General features: G+C 53.0%; 5 pseudogenes; all 5 read right to left on the bottom strand.

Annotated features, from left to right (window-relative positions):
* Positions 1–2,635: 2,635 nt before the first annotated feature.
* Positions 2,636–2,753, bottom strand: LOC135969009 (5S ribosomal RNA; annotated as a pseudogene).
* A 3,202-nt stretch (positions 2,754–5,955) lies between these two features.
* LOC123571154 (5S ribosomal RNA) lies at positions 5,956–6,074 on the bottom strand (annotated as a pseudogene).
* A 4,803-nt stretch (positions 6,075–10,877) lies between these two features.
* LOC123570835 (5S ribosomal RNA) lies at positions 10,878–10,996 on the bottom strand (annotated as a pseudogene).
* A 2,837-nt stretch (positions 10,997–13,833) lies between these two features.
* LOC123571171 (5S ribosomal RNA) lies at positions 13,834–13,952 on the bottom strand (annotated as a pseudogene).
* A 2,611-nt stretch (positions 13,953–16,563) lies between these two features.
* On the bottom strand, positions 16,564–16,682 carry LOC123570610 (5S ribosomal RNA; annotated as a pseudogene).
* Between the last annotated feature and the right edge of the window lie 2,890 nt (positions 16,683–19,572).

Genomic DNA, 19,572 nt, shown 5'->3' with positions numbered 1-19,572 from the left:
TGGCCCGTGGCCTTCCCCCGGCGCCCGAGATTCCAAGGTTCCACCACTTTGGGTGCACTCAGAACAGGGAGTGTTCCGAGGCATCAGGGCCCACGGCCCAGAATCCTGCAACCTCGTCCCATCCTCAGCTCTGTCACGGAGATATTCTTTTGGATCCCAGGCCACTCAGGAACTCCTGCGAGTCCCCCTCTTGCTCCACCTACCCAGAGCCATCAGGGCTGGACAAGGGCGAACAGCCAGTCTAGGCATGTGGCTTTTTTCTTGCAATGCCCCCACCACGGTCGCTTGTCCTGACCAAGACCCAGACAGTGGGCAAGAGGGCGTGAGGGGTTGGGGGTTGGGGATGGCCCTGCTTTTCCCCAGGCTTGCACTATAGCCGGCAGCCTGATCTCCGGCGAGAGTTGCTGAGAGAAACCCAGTCACACCCCACCACCACCAGGAGAATATCCACAGCCGCACACACAGACACACCTGGGCGTTCGCACGCGGGAACCCACACACGCACGTAAACACGCACAGACACACACACACACATGCACGCACACGCAAACAGCTTGAAGGAGAGCAAGGAAGAGATGGATGGAGAGATTGAAACCGAAGGATGGAGAGAGACAGCAGTCAAGAGAGACAGGGGAGGGGGGAGGGAAAGAGACAGACAGAGAGGTAGAGAAAGAGAGAGGGACAGATAAAGAGGGAGAGACAGAGAGACAGATGGAAGGCGACAGAAGGAGGGCGAGGTGCAGGGGCAAACACACAAGAGAAAGGGCAAGGAAGCTACAGAGCGAGAGCGATAGAGACTTGGAGAGGGAGCGCCCTGCTCTGGTAGGCAGGGCCCTTTTAAGCAGGCTGGGATAGGGTGGAGGGGGCATGGACTGGGCCAGAACAGGTTGACCAGGCCGTCCATGCAAGAAGAGCAATGGAGCGCTGAGATGAGTTTATTCTTGGGTTAATACCTTGCTTTGGAGGTGGGTTTCATAGGCTCCATTCTATGTTGGCACCTCCCTGTGCTCCTGGTGTGGTGTGTTGGGCCCCTAGATTTGCAGAGTGCGCCCGTCCATTTGGCAGGAGCAGTGGAACTGGGCCTGCCCATGGTGCCCGAGGCCTGGGTCTCTGTCATATCCTTGGGGCTGGAGTTTACACGAAGTTGGTGGCAATGGAATCTGGGTGCACAGGGACTGTTTTCCTGGTGGCTGGCAAAGCAATGTCCTTCCCCCGGATAAAGCGGCCCCTGCGATCTGGAGCAGAGGTCTGTGCTGGCATATGTGGCACCCGCTGCCCCTGCCCGCCCCGTCCCCCGGTTTGGAATGTTGCGGCGGCGCCCAATGAGTGCATTGAATCTCCGGGGCATTCTGGGAGCGGGAAGGCTGTACGAACACCAGGGAACCTGTGCCTGCACCTTTATAGACTGGCCCCCTGACATCCTGGGATGGACCCGGGCTCCTGGCATGTCGGCAGCGAGGTGGAAATGGTGGGGGCCTGCTGCCCAGTTGTGCCTTGGTGGCAAATGCCAAGAGGAAGTCACCAGCTGTGGCGGTGTTGCAGGCGGGCAATAAAGTGGGTGCAGAGTCCAGGGGATTTGGGAAGCATGGCGACAGCACAGGGAAGGGAAGGAGGGTTGAAGCCACAAAAGACCACAGCAGGCCGGGCTCGGTGGATCATGGCTGTAACCACAGCAGGGATTCCGAGGAGGGTGGATCATGAGGTCAGGGGATCCAGACCAGCCTTGCTAACACGGTAAAACCCAGTCTCTACTAAAACTACAAAATATGAGCCCGACATGGGGGTGGGCACCTGTAGTCCCCGTTGCTCGGGAGGCTGAGACAGGAGAATGGTGTGAACATGAGAGATGGAGCCTGAAATGAGCCGAGATCATGCCACTGCACTCCACCCTGGGTGATAGAGCGAGACTGCATCTGGAAGAAAAAGAAAGAGAATGAAAAAGAAAGAAAGAAAGAAAGAAAGAAAGAAAGAAAGAAAGAAAGAAAGAAAGAAAGAAAGAAAGAAAGAAAGAAAGAAAGAAAGAGAGAGAGAGAGAGAGAGAGAGAGAGAGAGAAAGAAAGAAAGAAAGAAAGAAAGAAAGAAAGAAAGAAAGAAAGAAAGAAAGAAAGAAAGAAAGAAAGAAAGAAAGGAAGGAAGGAAGGAAGGAAGGAAGGAAGGAAGGAAGGAAGGGAGGGAGGGAGGGAGGGAGGGAGGGAGACGGAGGGAGGGAGGGAGGGAGGGAGAGAGGAAAGGAGAGGAGAGGAGAGGAAGGAAGGAAGGAAGGAAGGAAGGAAGGAAGGAAGGAAGAAAGAAAGAAAGAAAGAAAGAAAGAAAGAAAGAAAGAAAGAAAGAAAGAAAGAAAGAAAGAAAGAAAGAAAGGGAGGGAGAGATAGAGAGAGAGAGACAGAAAGGAAGAAAGAAAGAAAGAAAGAAAGAGAAAGAGAGAGAGAGAAAGAAGGAAGGAAGGAAAGAGAGAAAGAGAGAGAAAGAAAAAAGAAGGCAAGAAAGAAGAAAGAAAGAAAGAAAGAGAAAGAGAAAGAAAGCAAGAAAAGAAAGAAGGAAAGAAAGAAAGAAGGAAAGAAAGAGAGAAAGAAAAGAAAGAATGAAAGGAGACAGAGAGAGAAGGAAAGAAAGGAATGCAGAAAAGAAAGAAAAAAGTATACACACCCAGGATTCCCAGGCGGTCTCCCATCCAAGTACTAATAAGGCCCGACCCTGTTTAGCTTCCGAGATCAGAGGAGATCTCGTGTATTCTGGGTGGGATGGCCAAAGACTCCAGCAGAGGCGCCTGGCTGCCACAAGAGCCTGGCACAGCCAGGCTGCCGGCTTCCAGCGGGTACCGCCAGCCCAGGGCCTCCGGGCTCATATCGGGACCCCGGAGATGCAAGCCCGAGGCCTTCCCCTAGCTCCCAACCTCCCGATCTTCCACCACGTCCGGTTCGCTTGGAACAGGGAGTGCTCTTAAGCTTCAGGGCCCAGGGCCCACAATCCCTGGACCCCGTCCGTTTCTCCACCATGTCAGAGAGTGTTCTTTTAGATCCCTGGCAGCTCAGGAGCCCCTGCGAGGCCCCCTCTTGCCCCACCCAGCCAGAGCCGTCAGGACTGGGCAAGGGTGAACAGGCGGCCCAGAATCGCATGGACATTTTGTCACAACACCAACACCCGGGTCTGCGCCTTTGGGATCCCGGCCCCTGCCCTCCCAGGCTGGAGCCGGGCTCCTGGTGGGGCGGTGGCTAGGCAGAAGTGGTGGAATGCTTCTGTCCAATAGTACTTTGGTGGCGCACCACCAGAGGGAATGTAATCCCAGCACTTTGGGAGGCCGAGGAGTGTGGATTACAAAGTCAGGAGATCCAGACAAGCCTGACTTACACGGTGAAACCCCATCTCTACTAAAACTACAAAACATGAGAAGGGCGTGGTGGCGGGCGCATGTAGTCCAAGCTGCTCGAGAGACTGAGGCAGGAGAATGGAGTTTACCTGGGAGGTGGAGCTTGAAGCGACCCGAGATCATGTCACTGCACACCAACCTGGGTGAGAGAGCAAGACCACGTCTGGAAGAAAAAGAGAGAAAGAAAGAAAGAGAGAGAGAGAGAGAGACAGGAAGAAAGGAAGAAAGGAAGAAAGAAAGAAAGAAAGAAAGAAAGAAAGAAAGAAAGAAAGAAAGAAAGAAAGAAAGAAAGAAAGAAAGAAAGAAAGAAAGGAGACAAACAAAGAGAGATGGAAAAAGAAAGAAGGAAAGAAAAGAAAGAAAGAAGAAAGAAAAGGAAAGAAAGAGAGAAAGAAAAGATAGAAAGAGAGAGAGAAAAGAAAGAAAGAATTAAAGAAGAAATAAAGAGAGAAAGAAAAGAAAGAAAGAAGAAAAGATAGAAAGAATAAAGAGAGAAAGAAAGAAAGAAAAGAAAGAAAGAAGGAAAGATAGAAGAAAGAATAAAAAGAGAAAGAAAGAAAGATGGAAAGCAAGAAAGAACGAAAGTCAGAAAAAAGAGAGAAAAAAAGAAAGAAAAGAAAGAAAGAAGGAAAGATAGAAGAACGAACAAAGAAAGAAGGAAAGAAAGAAAAAGAAAAAAGAAAGGAGAGAGAGAGAGAAGGAAAGAAAGGAAGGTATAAAAGAAAGAAAGACAAGAAAGCCAAAAACCTACAGCACCCGGTATTCCCAGGTGGTCTCCTATGCAAGTACTAACCAGGCTGGACCCTGCTTTGCTTCCACGAAGAGACTAGATTGAGCGAGTTCAGGGTGGTATGTCCATAGACACCAGCAGAGGTGCCTGGCTGTCCCAAGAGCCAGTCCCAGCCATGCCCACTGGCTTCTAACTGGCACCGCCAGCCTGGGACTGACGGGCTCATATCGGGACCCGCGAGGCACTCGCCCATGGCCTTCCACCGGCTCCCAGGCTCCCGAACTTCCGCCACATCGGCCTGCTCATAACAGGGAGCACTGTGAGGCGTCAGGACCCAGGTCCCAGGGCCCACAATCCTGGGACACAGTCCAGTCCTCTGCCCTGTCACGGAGGTATTCTTTTGGATCCCTGGCGGCTCAGGAGCTCCTGCGAGGCCCCCTCTTGCCCCACCCAGTGAGAGCCGTCAGGGCTGGCCAAAGGCAAACAGGCGGCCCAGCAGCATTGGCATTTTTCTCACAACGCCAACACCAGCGCCTGCGCCTTTGGGGTCCGGCCCCCTGCCCTCCCAGGCTGGAGCCGGGCACCTGGCGGGGTGATGACTAGGCATTAGTGGTAGAATGCTGCTGCCTGGTGGTGCTTTGGTGGCACACCCCCTGAAGGAGGTCCCCGGATGTGGTGGGGGTGTAGGGGCACGATGATGGGGGAGCAGAGTCAGGGGAGGTTGGGAATCATGGCAACAGTATGGGGAAGGGAAAGAGGGGGCAAGTCACAAAAGTCTACAACAGGCTGGGCGCGGTGAATCATGCCTGTAATCCCAGGAACTTGGGATGCCAAGGCGGGTGTATCACGAGGTCAGGAGATCCAGACAAGTCTTGCTAACATGGTGCAACCCCCTCTCTATTAAAACTACAAAACATGAGACTGGCATGGTGGCAGACGCCTGTAGTTTCAGCTGCACTGGAGGCTGAGGCAGGAGAATGATGTGAACCCGGGAGACGGAGCTTGCCTTGAGCCGAGATCATGCCACTGCACTCCATCCTAGGTGACAGAGTGAGATTCCGTCTGGAAGAAAGAAGAAAGAAAGAAGAGAGAGAGAGAGAGAGAGAGAGAGAGAGAGAGAGAGAGAAAGAAAGAAAGAAAGAAAGAAAGAAAGAAAGAAAGAAAGAAAGAAAGAAAGAAAGAAAGAAAGAAAGGAAGGAAGGAAGGAAGGAAGGAAGGAAGGAAGGAAGGAAGGAAGGAAGGAAGGAAGGAAGGAAGGAAGGAAGGAAGGAAGGAAGGAAGGAAGGAGAGAGAGAAAGAAAAGACAGAAAGAAAGAGGGAGAGAAGCAAAGAAAGAAAATATTAATGAAGGAAGAAAGAGAGAGAGAACAAAAAGAAAAAAGGAAGAAGGATAGAAAGAAGAAAGCATGAAAGTGACAAAAGAAAGAAAGATGGAAAGACAGAAACAAAGAGAGACAGAAAAAAAGAAAGGAAAGCAAGAAGGAAAGATAGAAGAAAGGAAGTAAGAAAGAAAGAGAAGAAAGAAAGAGAGAGAAAAATAATAAAAGGAAAGAAAGAAGGGAAGAGAGAAACAGAGAAACAAAAGAAAGAAAGAAAGATGGAAAGAAAGAAAAAGAGAGAAAAAAGAAAGAAAAGAAAGAAAGATAGAAGACAGAAAGTAAGAAAGAAAGAGAGAAAGAAAGACAAGAAGGAAAGAAAGAAGGAAAGAAACAAAGAAAGAAGAGAGAGAGAGAAAGGAAGATAGTAAGGTAGAAAAGAAAGAAAGAAAGAAAGAAAGAAAGAAAGAAAGAAAGAAAGAAAGAAAGAAAGAAAGAAAGAAAGAAAGAAAGAAAGAAAGAAAGAAAGAAAGAAAACCGAAAACCTACTGCACCCGGCATTCCCAGGCGGTCTCCCATCCAAGTACTAACAAGGCCCGACCCTGAGTAGCTTTCCAGAACAGACGAGATAGGGTGCGTTCAGGGTGGTATGGCCATAGATGCCTGCAGAGGCGCCTGGTTGTCCCAAGAGCCCAGCCCAGCCGTGCCTGCCAGCTTCCAACCAGCAGCCTCAGTATGGGCCCACCAGGCTCAGATCAGGACCCCCTAGGTGCTCACCCATGTCGTTACCCCACTTCCCGAGTTCCCAAGCTTCCACCACGTCGGGCCCGCTCGTAACAGGGAGCACTCCGAGGTGTCAGGGCCCAGGGCCCACGATCCTGGGACCCCATCCAGTCTTCCACCCCATAGCACAGGTATTCCGTTGGATTCCTGGCTGCTCAGGAGCTCCTGCAAGGCCCCCTCTTGCCCCACCAACCGAGAGCCATCAAGGCTGGCCAAGAGTGAACAGCTGGCCCAGCCATGCATGGCCTTTTTCTCACAGCGAACCCACCCCGATAGCTTGTCCTGAGGAAAACCCTGCCGGTGGATTAGGGCATGGGGTTTGGGGGTTGGGGGACGGCCCTGCTTTGCCACAGGCTGGCACTAGAGCTGGCAGCCTGATCCCCGGTGAGAGGGGCTGAGAGAAACAAAGACACACCCCACCACCCCCAGGAGCCAATCCACAGCCCCACACACAGACACACCCGGGCTTTCACATGTGGGGACCTACATACGCATGCATGCACACGGACAGACACACGCACACATACACACATACACTCTCACACACATGCATGCACACACAAACGGCTTGAAGGAGATCAAGGATGAGATGGATGAAGAGATTGAAACTGAGGAAAGGAGAGAGACAGCGATCCAGGGACAGGGGAGGGGGAGAGGGAAAGAGACACACAGAGAGGCAGGGAAAGAGAGAGGGACAGAGAAAGAGAGAGAGAGAGAGAGACAGAAGGAAGGCGACTGAAGTAGCATGAGGTGCAGGGGCAAACCCGGAAGAAAGTGGGGGAGCGATCTATGGAACGAGATCAATAGAGCCGTGGAGAGGGAGTGCCCTGCTCCTTTAGGCAGGGCCCTTTTGATCAGGCCAGGATAGGGTGGAGGGGGCTTGGGCTGGGCCAGAACAGAGTGGCCAGGCCATTCATAGGAGAGGAGCAATGGAGCTCTGTGATGGGTTTTCTCTTGGATTAATTGCTTGATATGGAGGTGAGTTTAGTAGGCTCCTTCCTTTGTTGGCACCTCCCTGTGCTCTTGGTGCAGTGCCATTTGCCCCTTGATTTGCAGAGTGACCCTGCCCGTTTGGTAGGAGCCATGGAATCTGGCGTGCCCACAGGTCTTGAGGCCTGGATCTCTGCCATGTCCTCAGGACTGGAGTTTACACGAAGCCTGTGGCAATGGGAATCCGGGTGCACAGGGACTGTTTTCCTGGTGGTTGGTGATGCAATGTCCTTCCCCCGGATAAAGCAGCCCCTGCGCTCTGGAGTGGACTTCTTGGCTGGCATGTGTGGCAACCGCTGTCCCTGCCCGAACCTTCCCCCGGTTTGGAAGGTTATGGTGGCACCCAATGTGTGTCTTGAATCACCTGGGTGTTCTGGGAGGGGAAAGGCACAGCATATGGCAGGGAACCTGCGCCTGCGTCTTTGGAGTCCGGCCCCCTGCCCTCTCAGGCTGGAGCCGGGCCCCTGGTGGGGCGGAAGTGAGGCGGAAATGGTGGGATGCTGCTTCCCGGTGGTGCTTTGGTGGTAGGCCCCAGGAGGAGGTCCCCGGCTGCGGTGGGGGTGTGGGCGGATGATTAAGGGGGAGCAGAGTCAGGGGAGGTTGGGAAGCATGGCAACAGTAGAGGGAAGGGAGTGAGGGGGTATGCCAAAATAGCCTACAGCAGGCTGGGACTCGTGGATCACGCCTGTAATCCCAGCACTTTGGGAGGCCAAGGTGGGTGGAACATGAGGTCAGGAGATCCAGACCATCCTGGCTAACATGGTGAAACCCAGTCTCTGCTAAACCTACAAAACATGAGCCTGGCGTGGTGGCGGGCGCCTGTAGTTCCAACTGCTCTGGAGGCTGAGGCAAGAGGACGGCGTGAACCCGGGAGGCGGAGCTTGCAGTGAGCCGAGATCACGCCACTGCACCCCAGCCTGGGTGACAGAGAGAGACTCCATCTGGAAGAAAAAGACAGTAATAAAGAAAGACAGAAAGACAGAAAGAGAGAGACAGAAAGAAAGAAAGAAGAAAGAAATTAAGAATGAAAGAAAGAAAGAGAGAAAGAAACCAAAGAAAGAAAGAAGAGAGAGAGAGAGTAGAGAATAAAGGAAGGTAGAAAAGAAAGAAAGAGAAGAAAGAAAGCAAAAAAGCCTGTAGCACCCAGTATTCCAAGGCGGTCTCCCATCCAAGTACTAACCAGACTGCTGCTTAGCTTCCGAGATCACAGGAGGTCAGGTGCGTTCAGCTGGTATGTCCGCAGATGCCGGCAGAGGCCCGTGGCTGCCCCAAGAGCCCAGTCCAGCCGTGTCTACCGGCTTCCAGCCGGCACTGCCAGTCCGGGGATGCCAGGCTCAGATCAGGACCCCAGAGCCGCTCGCACGCAGCCTTTCCCCGGCTACTGAGCTGCCGAGCTTCCACCACGTCGGGCCCACTCGGAATAGGTAGTGCTCTGAGGTGTCAGGGCCCAGAGCCCACGATCCTGGGGCCCCATCCAGTCCTCTGCCCTGTCACAGAAGTATTCTTTTGGATCCCTGGAAGCTCTGGAGCTCCTGCAAGGCCCCCTCTTGCCCCACCCACCAAGAGTCATCAGGGCTGGCCAAGGGCGAGCAGCCCGCCTAGCCATGCATGGCCTTTTTCTCACAACTTCCCCATCACGGTCACTTGTCCCGACCAAGAGTCGGCAGGGGGGCAAGACGGCATGGGGCATTGGAGTTTGGGGGATGGCTCTGTTTAGCCCCGGGCTGGCACTAGAGCCACCAGCCTGATCCCCGGCGAGAGGGGCTGAGAGAAACCCAGACACATCCCATCACCACCAGGAGCAAATCCACAGCCCCATACACAGACACCTGGGCACTTGCGTGTTGGAACCCACACACGGGCACACACAGACACACACACACACACTCACACACACACACACATGCATGCACACACAAACGGCTTGAAGGTGAGCAAGGAAGAGATGGATGGAGAGACTGAAACCGATGGTGGGAAAGAGACATCCATTGAGAGAGACAGGGGAAGGGGAGAGGGAAAGAGACAGACTGAGATTCAGAGAAAGACAAGAACAGATAAAGAGAGAGAGACAGAGAGTCAGAGGGAAGGCGACAGAAATAGCGGGAGGTGCAGGGGAAACCCAGAAGATAGAAGGGGAGGGAGATAGAGAGCCAGATCAATAGAGCCTTGGAGAGGGAGTACCCTGCTCCGGTAGGCAGGGCCCTTTCGAGCAGGTCGGGATATGGTGGAGGGGGCATGGGCTAGGTCAGAACAGGGTGACCAGGCCGTCCATGCAAGAGGAGCAATGGAGCGCTGAGATGGGTTTTGTTTTGGGTTAATTGCTTGTTTGGAGGTGGGTTTCGTAGTCTCCTTCCTTTGTTGGCACCTCTCTGTGCCCCTGGTGCGGTGCTTTGGGCCCCTAGATCTGCAGAGTGTGCCCGTCAATTTGGCAGGAGCTGTGGCACTGGGTGTTCCCATGGTACCTGAGGCCTGGGTCTCTGGCATATCCTCTGGACTGGAGTTTACACAAAGTTGGTAGCAATGGAATCCGGGTGCACAGGGACTATTTTCCTTGTGGCTGGCAAGCAATGTCCTTCCCCCAGATAAAGCGGCCCTTGCATTCTGGAGCAGAGGTCTTGGCTGGCATGTGTGGCACCCGCTGCCCCTGCCCGCCCCTTCGCCTGGTTTGGAAGGTTGCGTCGGTGCCCGATGACTGCACTGAATCGCTTGGGCGTTCCGGGAGCGGGAAGGCAGTGCGAACGGCAGGGAACACATGCCTGCACCTTTGGGGCTCGGTCCCCTGCCCTCCAGGGCTGGAAAGTGGATCCTGATGGGGCGGCAGCGAGGCAGAAGCAGTGGGATGCTGTTGCCCGGTGGTGCTTTTGTGCGGACACCCAGCAGGAGATACCCAGCTGCGGAGGGGGTATAGGCGGGCGTTAAAGGGGGAGCAGAGTCAGGGGAGGTTGGGAAGCATGGCGACAGTAGGGGAAAGGGAGGGAGGGGGAAGCCACAAAAGCCTACAGCAGGTCGGGCGCGGTGGATCACACCTGTAATGTCAGGACGTTTGGATGCCAAAGCCGGTGGATCACGAGTTCAGGAGATCTAGACCAGCCTGGCTATTACAGTGAAAACCCATCTCTACTAAAACTACAAAACATGAGCCAGGAATGCTGTCTAGCACCTACAGTCCCAGGTACTTGGGAGGCTGAGGCAGGAGAATGGCTTGAACCAGGGAGGCTGAGCTTTTAATGAGCCATGATTACACCACTGTACTCCATCTTGGGTGACAGAGCGAGCCTCCATGTGGAAAGGAAAAGAAAGAAAGAAAGAAAAGAAAGAAAGAAAGAAAGAAAGAAAGAAAGAAAGAAAGAAAGAAAGGAAGGAAGGAAGGAAGGAAGGAAGGAAGGAAGGAAGGAAGGAAGGAAGGAAGGAAGGAAGGAAGGAAGGAAGGAAGGAAGGAAGGAAGGAAGGAAGGAAGGAAGGAAGGAAGGAAGGAAGGAAGGAGAGAGAAAGAGAGAGAGAGAGAAAGGAAGGAAGGAAGGAAGGAAGGAAAAAGAAAGAAAGAAAAGAAAGAAAAAGAAAGAAAGAAAAGAAGGAAGAAGAAAGAAGGAAAGAAAGAAAGAGAAAGAAAGAAAGTAAGGGAAGAAAGAAAGAGAGAACGAAAGAAAGAGAGAAAGATAGAAAATAAAGAAAGAAAGAAAGAAAGCAAAAAAGCCTACAGCACCCGGTATTCCCAGGTAGTCTCCCATCCAAGTACTAAACAGACCCAACCATGCTTAGCTTCCAAGATCAGATGAGATCTGATGCGTTCAGGGTAGTATGGCAGTAGACACTGGCAGAGGTGTCTGGCTGCCCCAAGAGCCCAGCCCAGCCATGCCTGCCAGCTTCCAGCTGGCACTGCCAGCCCGGGGCCGCTAGTCTCCTATCAGGACGCCCGAGCTGCTTGCCCACGGCCTTCTCCGGCTCCCGAGCTCCTGAGCTTCCACCACGTTGGGTCTGCTCAGAACAGGGAATGCTCCAAGGCATCAGGGCCCAGGGCCCATGATCCTGGGACCCTGTCCTGTCCTCCGCCCTGTCACGGAGGTACTCTTGAATCCCTGGTGGCTCGGGAACTCCTGCGAGGCCCCCTCTTACCCCTCCAGCCAGAGCCATCAGGGCTGGCCAAGGGTGAACTGTCAGCTGAGCAGCACATGGACTTTTTCTCACAAAGCCATCACCGTGGTAATTTATCCCGACCAAGGCCCTGCCGGTGGGCAAGACAGCATGGGGTGTTGGGGGTTGGGGTTTGGCCTTGCTTTGCCCTGGGCTGGCATTAGAGCTGGCAGCCTGATCTCCAGTGAGAGGGGCTGAGAGAAACCCAGACATAGGCCACCACCACCAGGAGCAAATCCACAGCCCCACAGACACACCCGGACTCTTGCATGTGGGAACCCACACATGCACGTGCACACACACGCACAAATGCAAGCACACACAAACGGCTTGAAGGAGAGCAAGGAAGAGATGGATGGATAGATTGAAACCGAAGGAGGGAGAGAGATATCCATCGAGAGAGACAGGGGAAGGGGAGAGGGAAAGAGACAGACAGAGATTCAGAGAAGGAGAGTGGGACAGAGAGAGAGAGAGACAGAGACAGAGGGAAGGCGACAGAAGTAGCGGGAGGTGCAGGGGCAAACACAGAAGAGAGAGGGGGAGGGAGCTAAAGATCGAGAGTGATAGAGCCTTGGAGATGGAGCACCCTGCTCCTGTAGGCAGTTCCCTTTTGAGCAGACCGGGATAGGGTGGAGGGGGCTTGGACTGGGCCAGAACAGGGTGGCCAGGCCATCCATGCAAGAGGAGCAACGCAGCACTGATACGGATGTTGTCTTGGATTAATGGCTTATTTTGGAGTTGGGTTTCGTAGGCTCCTTCCTATGTTGGCACTTCCCTGTGCTCCTGGTGCAGTGCATTGGGCCCCTACATTTGCAGAGTGCACCCGTCCATTTGGCAGGAGCCGTGGCTCTGGGCGTGCCCACGTTGCCCAAGGCCTGGGTCTCTGGCATGTCCTCGGGACTGCAGTTTACACAAAGTTGGTTGCAATGGAATCCGGGTGCACAGAGACTGCTTTCCTGGTGGCTGGCAAAGCAATGCCTTTCCCCTTGATAAGGCAGCCCCTGCGTTCTGGAGCAGAGGTCTTGGTTGGTGTGTGTGGCACCCACTGACCCTGCCCGCCCCTTCCCCCTGTTTGCAACGTTGTGGCAGCGCCTGATGAGTGCATTGAATCTCCTGGGCGTTCTGGGAGTGGGAAGGCAGCGCCAACGGCAGGGAACCTGCGCCTGCGCCTTTATGGTCTGGCCCCCTGACCTCCCGGGATGGACCCGGGCTCCTGGCTTGGTGGTGGCAAGGCGGAAGTGGTGGGAGGCTGCTGCCCAGTTGTGCTTTAGTGGCGGACCCCCAAGAGGACGTCCCAGGCTGCGGTGGTGCTGCAGGTGGGCGATAAAGACGGAGCAGAATCTGGGGAATTTCGGAAGCACGGTGACAGTAGGGGAAAGGGAGGGATGGTTGAAGTCACAAAAGACTACAGCAGACCAGGCTCCGTGGATCACGGCTGCAACCACAGCACGTTGGGATTCCGAGGAGTGTGGATCACGAGGTCAGGAGACACAGACCAGCCTGGCTAATATGGTGAAACCCCGTTTCTACTAAAACTACAAAACATGAGGCCAGCGTGGGGGCAGGCGTCTGTAGTCCACGCTGCTCTGGAGACTAAGGAGAATGGCGTGAACATGAGAGATGGAGCCTGAAATGAGCCGACATCACGCCACTGCACTCCACCCTGGGTGATAGAGCGAGACTCTATCTGGAAGAAAAAGAGAAAGAAAGAAAGAAAAGAAAGAAGAAAAGAAAGAAAGAAAGAAAGAAAGAAAGAAAGAAAGAAAGAAAGAAAGAAAGAAAGAAAGAAAGAAAGAAAGAAAGAAAGAAAGAAAGAAAGAAAGAAAGAAAGAAAGAAAGAAAGAAAGAAAGAAAAGAAAGGAAGGAAGGAAGAAAAGAAAGAGAGAAAGAAATGAAAGAAAAAGAGAGAGAAACAAAGAAAAGAAAGAAAGGAATAAAGAAAGAAGAAAGAAACACAAAGAAAAGAAAGAAAGAAGGAGAGAAAGAAGAAAGAAAGCAAACAAGCAAGAAAAAAGAGAGAGAGAACAAAGAAAGAAAAGAAAGAAAGAAGGGAAGGAAGGAAGAAAAGAAAGAGAGAAAGAAATGAAAGAAAAAGAGAGAAACAAAGAAAGAAAGGAATAAAGAAAGAAGAAAGACAAAGAAAAGAAAGAAAGAAGGAGAGAAAGAAGAAAGAAAGCAAACAAGCAAGAAAAAAGAAAGAGAGAGAGAGAACAAAGAAAGAAAAGAAAGAAGGAAAGATAGAAGAAAGGAAGTAAGAAAGAAAGAGAAATGAAAGAAAAGAAAGAAAGAAGGAAAGAAAGAAGAAAGAAAGAGAGAAACAAAGAAAGGAAAGAAAGAAAGATGGAAAGAAAGAGGGAAAAAGGAAAGAAAAGAAAGAAGGAAAGATAGAAGACAGAAAGTGAGAAAGAAAGAAAAGAAAGTAGGAAAGAAACAAAGAAAGAAGAGAGAAAGAGAGAGAGAGAGAGAAAGGAACATAGTAAGGTAGAAAAGAAAGAAAGAAATGAAAGAAAGCCAAAAACCTACTGCACCCAGTATTCCCAGGTGGTCTCCCATCCAAGTACTAACAAGGCCCAACCCTGAGTAGCTTCCCAGAACAGAGGAGACAGGGTGCGTTCAAGGTGGTATGGCCATAGATGCCAGCAGAGGCGCCTGGCTGTCCCAAGAGCCCAGCCCAGCCATGCCTGCCGGCTTCAAACCAGCACCCCCAGCGTGGGCCCACCGGGCTCAGATCAGGACCCCCGAGGCTCTCACCCATGTCCTTACCCCACTTCCTGAGCTCCCAAGCTTCCACCACGTTGGGCCCGTTCGTAACAGGGAGCACTCTGAGGTGTCAGGGCCCAGGGCCCACGATCCTGGGACCCCATCCAGTCTTCCACCCCGTAGCACAGGTATTCCATTGGATTCCTGGCTGCTCAGGAGCTCCTGCAAGGCCCCCTCTTGCCCCACCCACCAAGAGTTGTCAGGGCTGGCCAAGGGCGAACAGCCGGCCCAGCAGAGCATGGCCTTTTTCTCACAGCGAACCCACCCCGATAGCTTGTCCCAAGGAAAACCCTGCCGGTGGATTAGGGCATGGGGTTTGGGGGTTGGGGGACGGCCCTGCTTTGCCACAGGCTGGCACTGGAGCCGGCAGCCTGATCCCCATGGAGAGGTGCTGAGAGAAACAAAGACACACCCCACCACCCCGAGGAGCAAATCCACAGCCCCACACACAGACACACCCGGGCACTCGTGTGTGGGAACCCACACACGTGCACACGCACACGCACAGACACACACACACACATGCATGCACACACAAAAGGCTTGAAGGAGAGCAAGGAAGAGATGGATGGAGAGATTGAAACTGAGGGAGGGAGAGAGACAGCGATCCAGGGACAGGGGAGGGGGAGAGGGAAAGAGACACACAGAGAGGCAGGGAAAGAGAGAGGGACAGAGAAAGAGACAGAGATAGACAGACAGAAGGAAGGTGACTGAAGTAGCGTGAGGTGCTGGGGCAGAGCAGGTTGATCAGGCCATCCATGGGAGAGGAGCAATGGAGTGCTGAGACTGGTTTTGTCTTGGATTCATTGCTTGTTTGGAGGTGGTTTTAGTAGGCTCCTTCCTTTGTTGGCACTTTCCCTGTGCTCTTGGTGTGGTGCGCTGGGCCCCTTGATTTGAAGAGTGCCCCTGCCTGTTTGGCCGGAGCCGTGGAACCTGGTGTGCCCACGGGTCCCGAGGCCTGGGTCACTGTTGTGTCCTTGGGACTGGAGTTTACACGAAGTTGATGGCAATGGGAATCCGGGTGCAGAGGGACTGTTTTCCTGGTGGCTGGCGCAGCAATGTCCTTCCCCAGGATAAAGCAGTCCCTGTGTTCTGGAGAGGAGGTCTTGGATGGCGTGTGTGGCACCGAGCTGCCCCTGTCCAACCCTTCACCCGGTTTGGAAGGTTGTGGCGGCACCCAATGGGTATCTTGAATTGCCTGGGTGTTCCGGGAGCAGGAAGGCACTGTGTATGGCAGTGAATCCACGCCTGTGTCTTTGGGGTCCAGCCCCCTGCCCTCCTGGGCTGGAACCTGGCTCCTGGCCAGGTGGAAGTGAGGCGGAAGCAGTGGGATGCTGCTTCCTGGTGGTGCTTTGGTGGCAGACCACCAGGAATAGGTCCCCAGCTGCAGCCGGGGTGTAGGCAGGTGAAAAAGGGGGAGCAGAGTCGGGGGGGTTGGGAAGCATGATGACAGTAGGGGGAATTGAGTGAGGGAGGAAGCCAAAAAATCTACAACAGGCCGGGACCAGTGGGTCACGCCTGTAATCCCAATACTTTGGGAAGCCGAGGCGGGTGGATCACGAGGTCAGGAGATCCAGACCAGCCTGGCTAACACGGTGAAACTCAGTCTCTGCTAAAACTACAAAACATGAGCCTGGTGTGGTGATGGGCGCTTGTAGTTCCAGCTGCTCTGGAGGCTGAGGCAGGAGAATGGCGTGAACCTGGACGGCGGAGCTTGCAGTGAGCAGAGATAGCGCCACAGCACTCCAGCCTGGATGAGAGAGCAAGATTCCATCTAGAAGAAAATGAGAGTAAGAAAGAAAGAAAGAAAGAGAGGAGACAGAAAAAAGAAAGAAAGAAGAGAAAGAAAGAAGGAAAGAAGGAAGAAAGAACATAAGAAAGAAAGAGACAAAGAAAGAAAAGAGAGAAAGAAAGAAGTAAAGAAAGAGACAAAGAAAGAAAAGAGAGGGCCGGGCGCGGTGGCTCACGCCTGTAATCCCAGCACTTTGGGAGGCTGAGGCGGGCGGATCACAAGGTCAGGAGATCGAGACCACGGTGAAACCCCGTCTCTACTAAAAATACAAAAAATTAGCCGGGCACGGTTGTGGGCGCCTGTAGTCCCAGCTACTCGGGAGGCTGAGGCAGGAGAATGGCATGAACCCGGGAGGCGGAGCTTGCAGTGAGCTGAGATCGCGTCACTGCACTCCAGCCTGGGCGACAGAGCGAGACTCCGTCTCAAAAAAAAAAAAAAAAAAAAAAGAGAAAGAAAGAAGTAAAGAAAGAAAGAAGAGAAGAAAGAATGAAAGAGAAAAAAGAAAGAAAGAGAGAAAGAAAAGAAAGAAAAAAGAAGGAAAGAAGGAAAGAAAGAAAAGAAAGAAGGAAAGAAAAATAAAGAAAGAAAGAAGGAAAAAAGAGACAAAGAAAGAAAAGAAAGAAAAAGAAAGGAGAGAGAGAGAAGGAAAGAAAGGAAGGTACAAAAGAAAGAAAGACAAGAAAGAAAGCAAAAAAGCCTACAGCACCTGGTATTCCCACGAGGTCTCTCATGCAAGTACTAAACAGTCCCAACCCTGTTTATCTTCCGAGATCAGACGAGATCGGGTGTGTTCAGCGTGGTATGGCCATAGCCTCCAGCAGAGGCACCTGGCTGCCCCAAGAACCTGGCCCAGTCATGCCCGAGGTCTTCCACCTGGCACCGCCGGCCCGGGGCCACCAGGATCATATCGGGATCCCCAAGCCACTCGCCCATGGCCTTCCCCTGGCTCCCGAGCTCCCAAGTTTCCACCACATTGGGCCTGCTCAGAACAGGGAGTGCTCCGAGGCGTCAGGGCCCAGGGCCCACGTTCCTGGAACCCTGTCCGGTCCTCCTCCCTGTCATGGAGTTATTCTTTTGGATCCCTGGCCACTGAGGAGCTCCTGTCAGGGCCCCTCTTGTCCCACCCAGCCAGAGCCGTCGTGGCTGGACAAGGTCAAACAGCCGGCCAAGCCGCACATGGTCTTTTTCTCACAATGCCCCCACCACGGTCACTTGTAATGACCAAGATGCGCCAGGTGGGCAAGAAGGCATGGGAGGTTGGGGGTTGGGGTATGGCCCTGCTTTGCCCCAGGCTGGCACTGGAACCGGCAACCTGATCTCCAGCAAGAGGGGCTGAGAGAAACCCAGACACACCCCACCATCACCAGGAGCAAATCCACAGCCCAACACACAGGCACACGTGGGAAATTGCACGCACACGCGCACACACACAGACACACACATACACGCGCACACACACAAGTGCACGCACACACAAACGACTTGAAGGAGATCAAGGAAGAGATGGATGGAGAGATTGAAAACGAGGGAGAGATACAGTGATCGAGAGAGACAGGGGAGGTGGAGAGGGAAAGAGACAGATAGCGAGGCGGAGAAAGAGAGAGGGACAGCGAAAGAGAGAGAGACAGAGAGACAGAGGGAAGGTGATAGAAGTAGCGCCACGTGCGGGGGCAAACCCAGAAGAGAGAGGCACAGGGAGGTAGAGAGCAAAATCGATAGAGCCTTGGAGAGGGAGCTCCCTACTCCGGTGTGCAGGGACGTTTTGAGCAGGCCGGGATAGGTTGGAGGGGGCTTGGACTGGGCCAGAACAGGGTGAACAGGCCGTCTATGCTAGAGGAGCAACGGAGCGCTGAGACGGGTTTTGTCCTGGATTAATTGTTTGCTTTGGAGGTGGGTTTCATAGGCTCCTTCCTTTGTTGGCACCACCCAGTGGTCTTGGTGCAGTGCGGTGGTCACATTGATTTGCAGACTGCGCCCGTCCTATTGGTGGGAGCCGTGTCACTGGGCGTGCCCACTGGGACTGAGGTCTGGGTCTCTGGCGTGTCCTCAGGACTGGAGTTTACACGAAGTTGGTGACAATGGGAATCCGGTGCACAGGGACTGTTTTACCAGTGGTTGGCGAGGCAACATCCTTCCCCCAGATAAAGTAGCCCTGAGTTCTGGAGTGGAGGTCTTGGCTAGTGTGTGTGGCACGCGCTGCCCCTGCCCTCCCCTTCCCCCAATTTGGAAGGCAGCGAACGATGAGTGGACTGAATCGTCTGGGCATTCCGGGAGCAGGAAGGCACCACGAACAGCAGGGAACCCGCGCTTGTACGGGCTCCTGGCAAGTCGGCGACAAGGCAGAAGCAGTCGGATGTTGCTCCCCAGTCGTGCTTTGGTAGCGGACCCCCCAGGAGGAGGTCTCCAGCTGTGATGAGGGTGTAGGCAGGCGATAAAGTGGGAGCAGAGTCAGGGGAGGTTGGGAAGCATGGCGACAGTAGGGGGAAGGAAGGGAGGGGGGAAGCCACAGAAGCTGCCTGCAGTGGATCATGCCTGTAATCCCAGCAATTTGGGAGGCCGAGGCAGGTGGATCACGAGGTCAGGAGATGCAGACCAGCATGGCTAACATGGTGAAACCCCATCTCTACTAAGACTACAATACATGAGCCGGACGGGGTGGAGGACGCTTATAGTCCCAGGTGCTCAGGAGTCTGAGGCAGGAGAATGACATGAACCCAGGATGCAGAGCTTGCAGTGAGCCGAGATCGCGCCACTGCACTGCAGCCTTTGTGACAGAGTGAGACTCTGTCTGGAAGAAAAAGAAGAAAGAGAGAAAGAAAAGAAAAGAAAAGAAAGAAAAGAAAAGAAAAGAAAAGAAAAGAAAAGAAAAAAGAAAAGAAAAGAAAAGAAAAGAAAAGAAAGAAAGGAAGGAAGGAAGGAAGGAAGGAAGGAAGGAAGGAAGGAAGGAAGGAAGGAGAAAGAAAAGAAAAGAAAGAACGAAAGAAAAGAAAAGAATGAAAGAAAGTAAGAAAGATAGAAAGAAAGGAAGAAAGAAACCAAGAAAAGAAAGAAAGAAGGAAAGAAGAAAGAAAGAAAGAAAGAGAGAGAGAGGGAAAGAAAAGGAAGAAGGAAAGAAAGAGAGAGAAAGAAAGAAGGAAAGAAAGAAGAAAGAAAGGAAGAAAGAAAGAAGGAAAGAAAGAGAGAAAGAAAAGAAACAAAGAGAGAGAGAAGGAAAGAGAGGAAGGTAGAAAAGAAAAAAAGACGAAAGAATGCAATAAAGACAACAGCACACGGTATTCAGAGACAGTCTCCCATCCAAGTACTAACCAGGTCCTACCCTGCTTATCTTCCGAGATCAGACAAGATGGGACACGTTCAGGGTGGTATGGTCGTAGACGCAGGCAGAGGCGCCTGGCTGCCACAAGTGCCAGGCCCAGCCATGACCGCCGGCGTGCAGCCAGGACCACCAGCCCGGGGCCTCGCAGCTCGTATCCGGACCCCCGAACCTCTCACCTGCGGCCTTAACCCGGATCCCGAGCTGCCAAGCTATCACCACATCGGGCCCGCTAGGAACAGCGAGTGCTCCCAGACGTCAGGGCCCAGGGCCCAGGGCCCAGGGCCCAGGATCCTGGGACCCCGTCTGGTCCTCCGCCCTGTCGCGGAAGTATTCGTTTGGATCCCTGGCAGCTCAGGAGCTCCTGTGAGGCCCCCTCTTGCCCCACCC

The sequence above is a fragment of the Macaca fascicularis genome, chromosome 1 (genome assembly GCF_037993035.2).
Source record: "Macaca fascicularis isolate 582-1 chromosome 1, T2T-MFA8v1.1".
Lineage (NCBI taxonomy): Eukaryota > Metazoa > Chordata > Mammalia > Primates > Cercopithecidae > Macaca > Macaca fascicularis.
This window is presented reverse-complemented; position numbering and strand designations above follow the sequence as displayed.